Source organism: Scyliorhinus canicula, chromosome 9, assembly GCF_902713615.1.
Source record: "Scyliorhinus canicula chromosome 9, sScyCan1.1, whole genome shotgun sequence".
NCBI classification, from domain to species: domain Eukaryota; kingdom Metazoa; phylum Chordata; class Chondrichthyes; order Carcharhiniformes; family Scyliorhinidae; genus Scyliorhinus; species Scyliorhinus canicula.
The window spans coordinates 34,933,719-34,948,063 of NC_052154.1; positions in this window are offsets into that span (position 1 = coordinate 34,933,719).

Consider the following 14,345-nt stretch of genomic DNA (forward strand, 5'->3'; position numbering starts at 1 on the left):
ATTTTGGTCGAAGAAAGTTCGAGTGAGTGGGGAAAGGAGGTGTTTGAGGTGAGAGACACAAAGGGCTGTACCAACTTGGGGCAGTTGCCCCCCAATAGGTACAGGGTACCGCCACAGAGAAGGCACCCTCTCCCCACCTTTTAGCCTGGGCCATTACTGTTGCAGGCTGGTCACCTTCCTTCCACCTTCCCCCTCCATATGGTGCAGGTGGAATGAGATCTTTAAGTGGAAATCAATATTGGAGGGCGGCAAACAAAGTGTTAGCCAAGCAATGGATTTCCTCATATAGCTTCGGCGTGGAACTTCTGATGCCGAAGTTAGCAAGTCAAGAATTCCTATGAGACTACAAAGGAATCAACATGCAGATTAAGGTTAAATGCGACTGCATGCTTTATCAAGAAAAGCTTCAGCTGTGCAAAGAATTTGTTTGTATATGTAAGCCCTTATGAGTGAGTTAACCAGTTAACCGTTTCCATGGCTACATAAAGGCAGGCAACAGTGCAGGCTAAATTCTGAATGAGTTCAGAAAAGCAAAATGCAGATGAGCTGACCAACAGTATATTCTTGGATAAAACCTGGGAGCAAAGAAGGAGTCGAGAGCCCTTTTGTAAATTATAACCAATTAGAAGAACAAGGTCAGTTGATTTGTCTGCAATATCTAAGGTATATACCTTCAAGAAAAAGCATAGAATCAGAATCATAGAATTTACAGTGCAGATGGAGGCCATTCTGCCCATCGAGTCTGCACCGGCTCTTGGAAAGAGCACCCCACTAAAGCAGTAGCCCAGTAAAAGCTGGCAGCCTCCCTGTGGCCTGGGTGGGAGGGGGAATGGGCACCTTGTCGTCTGCAAGGCATCGCTGTGAAAACGCCCCCCATGTCCCCCCACCTGGGCCTTTCAGACTGGCCCCTGATCTCGCACATCTGATTTCCAAGCTGGAGTCCATGAAGCTGCTTCCAAACTGGGTGCAGTCAGTAGTGGCCACCATTCATGGTGGTCTTGCTGGGACTAAAGAGCTGCCAGCCCTCCAATAGGCCAGAGGCAAGAGTTCTTTCTTCAAAGAGATAGGCACCCCGACGCCAGGCAGTTAATTGCCTGATGGCCACACAATCAGGTTAGGGTCCCAAAAACGGCCAAGGTGAAATTGCCTCCAGCTTTCTGCCCCAACATCACCAACAACAAATCCAGCCCTTTGTTCCAGTTTAAAGCTTAGAATTTCTTCAGTCAAATATAGGCCTGGAATATTTTAATTCCCTCGCCTCATAATTGCCCAATTGAGTTTCCACTGAATTCACTGACCCCACGGGAAACTTGCCCAATTGCAGGGAGACAGCCTATTTAAAGTGGCATTTCACCTTTTAAAGAGAGATTGCATTTCCCTCTGGCTCCTCTTGCCTTAGAGGTGCAGGTAGGAGAATCTACGAAATGAATGACAGGCAACCTCTCAAGTTCTCAGAAACTTCCTTGGTGTGGGGTGAGAGAGAGACGGGAAATCTTGTTCGCCAACAGTGGCAGAAGGTTGGGGATCTGGCAATATTATGGAAGCAAAAAGGGATAAAGGGTCATTGTTTGGATCAGGTGGGGAGGGGGGAGGCTAAGTTGTGAAAAGAGCAGATTTTAAATTGTGTAGGACAGGTCAGAAAATGAACAGCTGCTGACCAGGGGAACCATGGTCAGCTAACAATGTTTAGTCAGGGTCCAAAGATGTGCAGGTTAGGTGGATTGGCCATGCTAAGTCGCAGCTTAGTGTCCGAAGATGTGCATGTTTGGTGGAGTTATTGGGCTACAGGGATAGGGTGATTAGTGGGCCTAGGTAGGGTGTTTTTCAAAGGGTCGATGCAGGCACGATGGGCTGAATGGCCTCCTTGTGCACTGCAGAAATGCTATGATTCTATGATTCTTCCAGGGTGAGAACAAAAAACAAGTGAAAAGGAGACAATCTTTAATCTCCAAAATCCATTCATCAGAGAAACACAGATTAAATTATATCAATGAGTATATGTCTCCAAGTTTTGTTATAGTTTTTATCAGTCGATGAAACCAATTACGTCAATCCTACTATGTATTGCTGAATTGATTGTCACTGGCTGGGACACCAAAGTTAACCCTAGAATCTTGATTTAACTATATTTCATTCTTATTATTCATTAGCCGACTGGTTTCTGTACTAAGTCAGTACTTCCATTAAAAATGACAAAAAGTTAGTTCACGTTGGTCATGGATTTCCGTGATTTCAACTCCTCCAGTCGTGCTGGTGAGGAAGGTTAAAATTTCTAATTGTAATTAGTGGGAATATAATTGACTATTTTTAAAATTCATTCATGGCAGGACCAGGATTTATGGTCCCTCCCTAGATACCCTTGAGCTGAGTGACTTGCTAGGCCGTTTCAGAGGGCATTTAAGAGTCAACCACATTGCTGTGGATCTGGATTCACATGTTGACCCCAGGTAATTTTGGCAGATTTCCCTCCTTAATCTTCCAGATGTGTTTTGACGACAATGGCTTCATTGTGATTATTAGGCTTTTAATTCCTCCTGCCATGGTGGGATTTGAAAGCTGGTCCCCAGGCCATTACCATGGCTCTTTAGATTACTAGTCCAATAACAATAACAATATGTCAAAAACACCATCACCTCCCCCAATTCAGAAAGTTTCCTTTTTAATCCTTCTTGTATCAAGGTCACTTGCTTCAACAAATCCTATTAACTAGTTGTCCATGACATTCAAATTAAACATGCTTGAAGCTGATTTACACACAAACTTATGATAGCGTCACTTCAGACAATGTATTTAAATACTCCAAGTACTCTGCCTGGTGGTAAGAGTTAACATTGCAAAATCGGCATTGTGCTCTGCAGTCAGAAACTGTCACTATCAGCAGATATTTAGGGGGCAAATTTAAGCCGGCTCTTTCAGTAGAGGCCAGACAGCTGAAGAGTTAAAACTAGCTGGGTGACTTAGCCAGCTCCTTCCCTCCCTCCAGTCTTTGACATAAACCTGCTGTAACAAGCAGGCAACAGAGCCACCAGTCTAAAGCCATTAGATCCCTCTCACCCGGACGTTTTGGTGGCAGACGATGGTTTCCCGCCACCCACCATTCTGCTGCTCTGCTGTTAAGCTGCTGGTTCTGGGTATGTAATGAGAGTGGGGAGCTAGAACTGCCAGGGCATCACACTGTCATGGACCGGGGGACTTGCCAATCCACACTTTGGGTTAAGGTTGGTAGTTTTGTTCGCTGCTGGAGCTAAGCACTGCGCTGAAACCAAGTTCTACTTTGATGCACGATCAATTGCACAAAAGACTCAGATTGGTACAACTGTGGCTTTATTACAGTCAGATGCGTGGCCTCCTGCTGCAGCTGGCGAAATGGCTGATCAGGAGAAGGACATGCATATTTATACAGCTCCTTGTGGGCGGAGCTAGCCGGCGGGGCTACCGGCGAACCTGTAGTGCAGGCCCTACCGTACATCCCCTAATACAGGTGCACAGTGGTTCACCACATACTTTTCAAGTGATCATCCACTCTTGCAATTATTTCAAAGACACTCCCTTCAACCAACGCTAACTTTACCAGCCAATAGCTTCCAGTTATGCTTCATGGCCCTTCTTTAAATACTTGAATTGTTTTTACCTCAAGAATCTCTCCCATATTTAGCAAACTTACAAATATATTGTCATGATATGCAGACATGCAGATAATGATATACAGAGAGGCACAGACAGGCAGCTAATGAACATGTGGTAGTATGACTAGTGAGATCATATTACCTTAGAACCAAGCTGCCATTGGTACAGCAGACTCGCTGCCCATTGGCCCAGGCAAGTCATGTGCCTCTCTGCCAATTGGCTGTGGCTAGTCATGTGACTCCCCGGCGATTGGCTGAGAGGTTGGTAGCTCCGCTTACGAGGCGGGGTATAAGAACTCGTACCGGCTGGCAGTCGGCCTTTCTCTGTACGACCACTGCCGCGCACACATCTAGCGTATTAAAGCCTGTTGTTTGGAACTTCTCTACGACTCGAGTCCAATTGATGGTGCATCAATTTAATACGCTAGACTTTGAAAATGAAGCTATGGATCAAGCCAGAATGCCTCCGGATCAGCCCACATGCTGCAAACGCGTCAGCAACCTTTAAACATTGGCTGGCATGTTTCAACAATTACCTCACTACTGCAGAAAACTGCCCAACAAAGGAGCAGAAACTCCAATTCCTCCACTCGTGCGTGGGCACCGCCGTTTACTCTATGATAGAGGACGAACTGGACTATGATGTCGCTATGGATCTACTAAAAGGACACTTCATCAGGCCAGTGAATCAGGTCTACGCGCGGCACCTCCTGGCAACAAGGCAACAATTCCCCGGTGAGTCCCTTAACGAATTCTATCGGACCCTCATTGTCCTGGGGAGAAATTGCGCCTGCCCGCAAGTCACTGCAGCTGAACATACCGAACTATTGATCAGGGACGCCTTCGTGGCGGGCATGCAGTCACCCCAGATACGCCAGAGGCTTTTAGAAAAGGACACTCTAAGCCTCACTGAGGCACGGACCCTCGCATCCTCTTTGGAGGTCGCTGGCCGTAACGTGCGCGTTTGCCCCCGGCCGCGCGGCAGCCCCTTGGGCAGCGTGGCACACGACCCCCCTCACCCCCGCCGACTCGGACCCCCAGACCTGCGCTGCAGGACGCCCCGATAAGCCCACGGGCCCCCGGTGATATTTTTGCGGTCAGGCCAAGCACCCCTGCCCGCGCTGCCCGGCCTGCACCGCAGTCTGCAAAAGCTGCGGCAAAAAGGGCCACTTTGTGGCCGTCTGTCTCTCAAAGTCGGTCGCTGCCGTCCTGGACAGTGACCGCGGGTCCCACCCCCTGCACTCCTCTAGGGCCCCTTGCGGCCCGCGGACCTTGCTGCCTCCACCCCCCCGCCACGAGTGATTCACAGATGCCGCCATCTTGGGCCCCCGATGCCACGTGCGGCCCGTGGGTGCCGCCATTTTGGGCCCCCGACTCCATGTGATGGACCGAATGGTTGACCAGTACGATTTACGAGCCACCTTCCCGTATCTCGACAATGTCACCATCTACGGCCATGACCAGCAGGACCACGACACCAACCTCCAAAAATTCCTCTGTACCGCAAAACTCCTTAACCTCATGTATAATTAGGACAAGTGCGTGTTCAGTACCGACCGCCTAGCCATTCTCGGACACATAGTGCGTAACGGAGTGATAGGCCCCGACCCCGAACGCATGCGCCCCCTAATGGAACTCCCCCTTCCCAACTCCCTCAAAGCCCTCAAACGCTGTCTGGGCTTCTTTTCTTATTATGCCCAGTGGGTCCCTAACTACGCCGACAAAGCCCGCCCCCTCATCCAGTCCAACACATTTCCCCTGTCGATGGAGGCCCGCCAGGCCTTTAGCCGCATCAAAGCAGACATTGCAAAGGCCACGATGCGTGCTATCGACGAGTCCCTCCCATTCCAGGTCGAGAGCGATGTGTCTGATGTAGCTCTGGCGGCCACCCTCAACCAAGCGGGCAGACCCGTGGCCTTTTTCTCCCAGACCCTCCACGCTTCCGCACTCCGCCATTCCTCGGTGGAAAAGGAGGCACAGGCCATTGTCGAAGCTGTGCGATATTGGAGGCACTATCTGGCCGGCAGGAGGTTTAGCCTCCTCACAGACCAACGGTCAGTAGCCTTCATGTTCGATAATGCACAGAGGGGCAAGGTCAAGAACGACAAGATTTTGCGGTGGCGGATTGAGTTGTCCACATACAACTACGATATCTTGTATCGTCCTGTGAAGCTCAACGAGCCTCCTGATGCCCTGTCCCACGGTACCTGCGCCAACACACAGGTGGACCGCCTCCGCACCCTCCATGCGGACCTCTGCCATCCAGGGGTCACCCGCTTTTTTCATTTTATCAAGACCCGCAACCTGCCCTACTCCATCGAGGAGGTCAGGACTGTAACCAGCGAATACCACATTTGCGCGGAGTGCAAGCCGCACTTCTACCGCCCCGAGCAGGTGCATCTGATAAAGGCTTCCCGCCCCTTCGAATGTCTTAGCATGGACTTCAAAGGTCCCCTCCCCTCCAACAACCGCAACACATATTTCTTAAATGTGATTGATGAATACTTCCGCTTCCCGTTCGCCATCCCCTGCCCCGACATGACCACTTCAACTGTCATCAAAGCCCTCCACTCCATTTTCTCCCTGTTCAGTTACCCCGCGTACATCCACAGCGACCGGGGGTCCTCCTTTATGAGCGACGAGCTGCGTCAATTCCTGCTCAGCAGGGGCATCGCCTCCAGCAGGACGGCCAGTTATAACCCCCAGATCGAGAGGGAGAACGGTACGGTCTGGAAGACCGTCCTACTGGCCCTGCGGTCCAGGTGTCTCCCGGTCTCCCACTGGCAAGAGTTCCTCCCAGACGCCCTCCACTCTATTCGGTCTCTCCTCTGTACTGCCACGAATCAAACACCTCACGAACGTCTTCTTGTTTTCCCCAGGAAGTCTTCCTCTGGGACCCCACTCCCAACCTGGCTGGCCACTCCTGGGCCCATCCTGCTCCGGAAGCATGTGCGGGTGCACAAGTCCGACCCGTTGGTTGAAAGAGTCCAGTTACTCCACACGAACCCGCAGTACGCGTACGTGGAGTATCCCGACGGACGACAGGACACGGTCTCCCGGACTCACTGGCAGGGGGCACCCTGCCCCCAGCGCTAGCGCAGGCCATAATCTCACTAATACCCAAAACAGATAAGGACCTGACGGAATGTGGATCATACAGACCCATTTCACTGCTGAACGTGGATGCGAAAATACTCGAAGGAAGGGTGCTGAAACCAATAGGGAGCGGGGTGGGGGAGGAGGAAGGGGGGGATATCATAGACCAATCCAGAGGGCAACAAAATGTACGTACAGTGAGTCAAATGAAGGACAAAACAAACCTCTCTGTAAAATAAAGCAAATTAGCGCGGGCAAGAAAAATGTAATGTATATAAGTAACAATTGTTTATAAATATGAGAAAAGCCAATAAAAAGATTTTCAAAAAAAAAGATGAGATCGCGAAGTACTTGGAAGTGCATTGTAAAGTAGGACTGAGTCAGCACGGCTTATCTGTTAGAGTTCTTTGAGGAGGTAACAAGGAAGTTAGACAACCAGTCGACATGACTAATTTAGATTTCCAGAAGGCCTTTGACAAGGTGCCGCATAGGAGACTGTAAAACAAGTTAAAAGCCCATGGTGTTAAGGGTAAGATTCTGGCATGGATAGAGGATTGGCTGACTGGCAGAAGGCAGAGAGTGGGGATAAAGGGGTCTTTTTCAGGATGGCAGCCGGTGACTAGTGGTGTGCCTCAGGGGTCTGTGCTGGGACCACAACTTTTCACAATATATATTAGTGATCTGGAAGAAGGAACTGAAGGCACTGTCGCTACATTTGCAGCTGATACTGCAAAGGGAATAGATGTAAAAGGACAGGTAGTATTGAGGAAGCAAGGGGGCTACAGAAGGACTTGCACAGGAGAGTGGGCCATGAAGCGGCAAATGAAATACAATGTGGAAAAGTGTGAGGTTATGCATGGAAGGAGGAATTTAGACATAGACTATTTTCTAAATGGGGAAATGCTTAGGAAATCAGAAGCACAAAGGGACTTGGGAGTCCTTATTCACGATTCTCTTAAGGTTAATGTGCAGATTCGGTCGGCAGTTAAGAAGGCAAATGCAATGTTAGCATTCATGTCAAGAGGGCTAGAATACAAGAGCAGGGATGTACTCCTGAGTCTGTATAAGGCTCTGTTCAGACCCCATTTGGAGTATTGCGAGCAGTTCAGGGCCCTGTATCTAAGGAAGAATGTGTTGGCCTTGGAAAGGGTCCAGAGGAGGTTCACAAGAATGATCCCTGGAATGAAGAACTTGTCGCATGAGGAACGGTTGAGGAGTGCGTCTGTACTCGGAGTTTAGAAGGATGAGGGGGATCTTATTGAAACTTACAGGATACTGTGAGGCCTGGATAGAGTGGACTTGGTGAGGATGTTTTTACTTGTAGGAAAAACTAGAAGCAGAGGACACCATCTCAGACTAAAGGGACGATCCTTTAAAACAGAGATGAGGAGGAATTTCTTCAGCCAGAGGGTGGTGAATCTGTGGAACTCTTTGCTGCAGAAGGCTGTGGAGGCCAAATTACTGAATGTCTTTTTGACAGAGATAGATAAGTTCTTGATTAATAAGGGGATCAGGGGTTATGGGAGAAGGCAGGAGATGGGGATGAGAAAATATCAGCCATGATTGAATGGCGGAGCAGATCATTGGGCCGAGTAGCGTAATTCTGCTCCTATGTCTTATGGTCTTATGTACTCTTACGTCCCCACCTCAACGAATTCCGAGCTCGACATAATGTTGAACTCTTCTTTCATCACCTTAGTCTCCGTGCTCACTTCTTTGGACAAGAGTCCTCCCCCCGTTCCACTGATCCTTTCATGTGCATCCAACATTCTGCCTTCAAGTGGACACCCCCGCCGGGATAATTACCTGTCCTCGATCTTTTCATTGAGAACTGTGGACGGGACATTGGCCATCTTAATTTTACTGCCCCCCTCACCCAGTCCAACCTCTCTCCTTTCGAACCTTGTGCTCGTCACTCTGTCAGGTCGAACCCCAACTTTGTCATCAAACCTGCCAACAAAGGGGGTGCTATTGTCATCTGGCGTACTGACACCTCCACCTCACAGAGGCTGAGTGCCAACTGTCAGATACTTCCTCCTACCTTCCCCTGGACCATGACCCGACCACTGAACATCAAGCCATTATTTCCAACACGTTAGCAACCTCATTTCATCCGGATGCCTTCCTCCTATGGCTTCCAACCTTATAGTCTCCCAACCCCAGACAGCCCGCTTTTACCTACTTCCCAAAATCCACAGGAAGGACTGTCCCGGCAGGCCCTTTGTGTCAGCATGCTCCTGCCTCACCAAACTTATTTCCTCTTATCTTCACTCCATCCTCACTCCTCTGGTCCATTCCATCCCCACCTACATCTGGCATTCCTCTGATGCACTGCATCATATTGACAACCTTCAGTTCGCATCCCCTAACCGCATCCTATTCACCATAGATGGGCAATCTCTTTACCCCTCCATCCCACACTGGATGACCTGAGAGCTCTTTGCTTCTTTCTCGAAAAGAGGCCTGGACAATTCCCATCCACCAGCATTTTCCACCGCCTGGTTGAACTTGTTCTATTTCTCAACAACTGAGCTTTGACAAAGGGTCACCTGGACTCGAAACGTTAGCTCTTTTCTCTCCCTACAGATGTTGCCAGACCTGCTGAGATTTTCCAGCATTTTCTCTTTGATATTAAAACAAGTTGTTTGCTTTGATCAGGTTAAGACCTAAGTACTTCACAGCCATCCCAGCAGCATTTATAGCGAGGGGAGTTGAATACATAAATTGGGAGGTTATGCTTCAGTTACACAGGTCATTTGTGAGATCCCGTCTGGAGTACTGTGTACAATATTGGTCTCTTTATTTATGGAAGGATGTCAGTACACTGGAAGCAGTTCAGAGAAGGTTTACCAGACAAATATGTCGAGTGGGTAGGTTGTCTTATAAGGAAAGGTTGGACAGGTAGGGCTAGTGTGCACTGGAATTTAGAAGAGTAAGAGGAGGCTTGATTGAAACTTTTAAGATTAACAAGGTGAATGTGGAGGGGATGTTTCCTCTTGCGGGAGAATTTAGAACTAGGGGTCGCCCATTTAGGAGCGAGATGAGGAGAAATTCTTTCTCTGAGAATCGTCGGAGTGGAAGGAGAGTCTTTGAATATTTTTAAGGCAGAGGCAGATTCTTGATAAGCAAAGGCGTGGAAGATTATTGGGGTGGGCGGGAAGGTGGAGTTCAGGTTACAATCAGGTCAGCCATGATTTTATTGAATGCTGGAGCAGGTTTGAAGGGCCGAATGGCCTACTCCTGCCCCTAAGTTGTATGTTTGCATGTAGGTAGAAAAGTGCAGATTGCCTTTCTGACTGAATCATGCAATTATTGCAGTGAATCATTTTATTTATTAAAGGATATTTGAAGTATTATCTGAAGCCAAGAGATAGACCCTGAAGAAATAAAACATTTCTGTCAGCAAACATTAAAGTGACCCGATAGTGGAATGCTAGCCCATTGATACCATCAAAAGAATGATCTGCAGATGCGAATGAATAGATTTCAAATAAAGATCAGAATTTGAGGTAAAGACAAAGAAAAACGTTGGTTTGCAGTTCATTACACTGGTCGTTTGATTAATAGTTTGCTGTGAAGTACAGACAGTAGTTCTATTGTTTGAAACCAATAAATAGAGTTGGGATTTTGTAAGTTCATGAATAGGTGCCCCAAATTCTCTAAATCCATTAATTTAATTCAATAAAATAATTTGATACCTTCCCACATTCAAACTGAATCCAATTTCTGCAGAAAATTGGTCTTTTATGTAAAGAAGCTGTTGTTTGATGTATTGAAATTCAAATGCTGTGTAAAGTGTAAAGGTTAGTGTCAGTGGGAAGGCTGACAGCAACCAGTATTTCATCACAGTTCACATCCTTTTCTATGGGCTAAATTATCTTGATACATTTGATACAAGATTACCTTGATACATTTATGTTGTGTTGCAGTATTTTGTATCAACACATTTTAGATTTTTAATATATAAGACAAGTTTCTCCATCCTGCCACACCAGATTTCTGGTTCAGCACGTTGTCGGGCTTCCCTGTTTTGGCAGCTGGTCAATGGGGTTTCCACGCTGTCGGGCTTCCCTGTTTTGGCAGCTGGTCAATGGGGTTTCCACGCTGTCGGGCTTCCCTGTTTTGGCAGCTGGTCAATGGGGTTTCCACTTAAGAGGCAGCCCCACGCCGTCAGGAAACCCCCGAGCTGGCGGCAAAAAGGAGAAGCCTGACGGTGGAGAATTCAGCCCATAATCTTTACATTCTTTGGCTTTCAAGTAGATATCAGCTCTTCTTTGAATGGTCTCGTAAGATCTTTCACATCACAAGAGGCCAGTTGGGATTTACCACCTTACAGATAGTGCAACACCCGCTCAGTACTACACTGAAGTGCCAGCATTGGGCTTATGTGCTAAGGTCCTGGGCCACTAAAAAGCCTTTTTAGGTATTGGGGTGAGATGTGTATTGTTAGAGATTTTGGCTTGCACTCCCCAATGGCCAACATCCCAGCTCAGTGCTCACAGAGACCCAGTCTAAAGTATGCCAAAAATACCTCACCCACAACTTGTACAGAAGCCCTTCAATTAGCTCGGTTTGGGGTTCATTGCAGAGTATGTCTAATCTTTGGTGAGCGATGTATGAGTTTGTTGCGTGGACGTGTATAGTCCAAATTTTGGGAAACTAGTTTCATGTCAAATGGTTGGGAGTTGTGACATCAGGATAGCATTGAGTCACACCCTACCAATGCATGTTAGTGCACTAGCATAGGCACCAGTATGGGCACCAGACTGGGTAACTGCATGGGCAACAGTACAGATACCAGTATGGACACCAGTGTGGACACCACCATGGGCAACAGTATGGACACTGGCATGGACACCGGCACGGGCACCAACACAGACAGCAGTTGGGGCACCAGCAAGGGAACCAGTACAGGCACCAGCATGGACATCAATATGGGCCACAGTATGGATACCAGCATAGGCACCAGCCTGGCCACCAGCCTGGACATCAACATGGACACTGGTATGGGCGTCATAATGGGCACCAGCCTGGACATCGACATGGACACTGGTATGGGCATCATAATGGGCACCAGAATGGGCACCAGCAGGGACACCGGCAGGGACACCAACATGGGCACCAGCATGGGCACACCAGTTAGGGCACCTGTATGGGCAGCAACATGGACACACCAGTTAGGGCACCTGTATGGACATTAGCATGGACACACCAGCATTAGCATGGGCACACCAGCATGGGCACCTGTATGGGTGCCAGCATTTAAATGGATTACCACATGTACATTGCAGGAAGTGGCTTGCAGTGCAGTATGCCCCAGCAAAATGGCACAGTTCCTCAGGTAACAGCACCGTGCAGATGAAATGTCTTCCCAAGCTGCTGATGTAGATAGTTCAATACCATTTAAATTAATCGGGCCATGTGTAGATGGCCATGCGACCAATGCTTTCAGTATCTTAAGTGTTTTGTAACATTTAACCCCGGATCCATATTTAGTTCATCTAGACTCGGCTTGCTACGATGTGAATCATGAAGGCAATTTTTGTTTCAAAGTTTTTGTAATGATGCCAGATTTTAAAATGTCCGTGACAGCACAAGTGGTCAAATAGTGATTGTTCTCTTCTGTCAATGCAAATCGTGCACTCCACTCTGGAAAAACATTCTCTGAATCATCTTGGTACACAGCATATCAGAAAATGGAAGCAGAATACTGTGGATGCAGGAAATCTGAAATGAAAACAGAAAGTGGCAGCAGGTCTGGCAAAATCTGTGGAGAGAGAAACAAAATTATCGTTTGAAGTCCAATTCCACTCTTCTCTGGAATTTAAGGGTGGTAGAAATGTGATTCATTTTAGCCTGTTGCAGGGGGGAGGGGTAGGTTAGGGGGTGGGAGATATTGAATCACAAAAATACCATGGAACCAAAAATCAGAGGGAGTGAAACAAAGCATTGGTCCAAAGTAAGTGTTAATGGCAGAATAATGGACAGCTCTGTCTGAAAGCAAAAACATGACAACAAAGGTGCAGATTGGCACTTGGCAAAAAAAAAATCAAAATGGAGGACAGAGTTCACGGCATAAAGTTGTTGAATTCAATGTTGAGCCCGGGAGGTTGTTAACTGAACAATTCAGAAGATGAGTTTCTGTTCTTCGTATTGCTAGCCATTTTAATTAACCATGATGTGGACTGGGGTGGGCACAGTAAGAAATCTTACAACACCAGGTAAAAGTCCAATAGGTTTATTTGGAAACACGAGCTTTCGGAGCGTATAGACTTCGTCAGAGCGTAGCTCCTTCACCTGATGGAAGGAGCTACACTCCAAAAGCTCGTGATTCCAAATAAACCTGTTGGACCTTAACCTGGGATTTTAATTAAACACACTGTGTTATTCTCAAATTCCTATCCACGGCCAGTGAAGTCCAACGCAAGCTGGAGGGGCAGCAACTCATCTTCTGATTAGTAATTTTACAGCCTTCTGGACTCAACACTGAGTTCAACAAATTTAGATCATGGAATCAGACCTCCTTTTTGATTTTTTTTCTTCCTATTTTTGCTTTCAGAGCGGTCCATTATTCTGCCATTAACACTTACTCTGGACCAGTGCTTTGTTTCTTTAATATTGTGCTTGGTCCTTTGTACTTCACAAAGGAACTCACCAAACACTTTGACTTGTTCAAACCAGTATCTTTTATTGAGTTTCGTGTGGTACGGTCGCAATCAGATATAGAGCACGCTATCATGGAGTCTGCCAACTACTCCTCTGGGACTTGCACCTAGCACTGACTATTCACATGTCCGTCTTATTACCCTCTCAATCTTCTTCTGAAGATGGCCGCGTGTGTCTCCCTTTATATCGAGTCACAGGTCACATGACTTCGGTAAAGCGACTACATGGTATATCTGTACCGCCACCTGCTGGTTGGAGGTCACACATCATCCAACTATGATACATCCAATAGACATATCACCACATTTACTACAACCATTATCTCTCCCATTGCCTTTTGTTCCATGGCTGCTATGATATTTAATCTCTTCTACCCTCTAACCTATCCAAAACTTTCCCTTTTTTTCTACCACTGCCCGCCTATCAAACCCATCACGTTTCTAACACCCTTCAGTTCTGATGAAGTCATATTGGATTTAAAACATTAACTCTGTTTCTCTCTCCACAGATACTGCCAGACCAGCTAGTTCTTCCAACAATTTTTTTTAATACCAGAAAATGGGGCAGATCAGAGCAAATGCTTGTAAAGAAAGCCATCCATTAATTTTAATGTTTAAATATTGGAAAGTTCCTATAAAGACAAGAATATGACTTGCTTGATTCGCTGTTGTCAGGCAATCTAGCCAGGTGAATATCCACGACATTTTCCCACTGTGCTCCTCACAGTTAATTATTGTAAATTATTCTCTGTACTGTTAAATATCTTTTTAAAAATCTCATTAAAAAACAGTCAAACACAGAGGTGACAAACCAACTTAGTAGGTGAATGCGAATCATATAAGTTAGGATGCCAGGAATAAATTAGTTTACTAGATGTATTAGTATTGACAGAAAGTATAAGTAAGTTATATGTCCATATACTTACTTATATGATTGACTGTGAGTCAATCCTCCCTA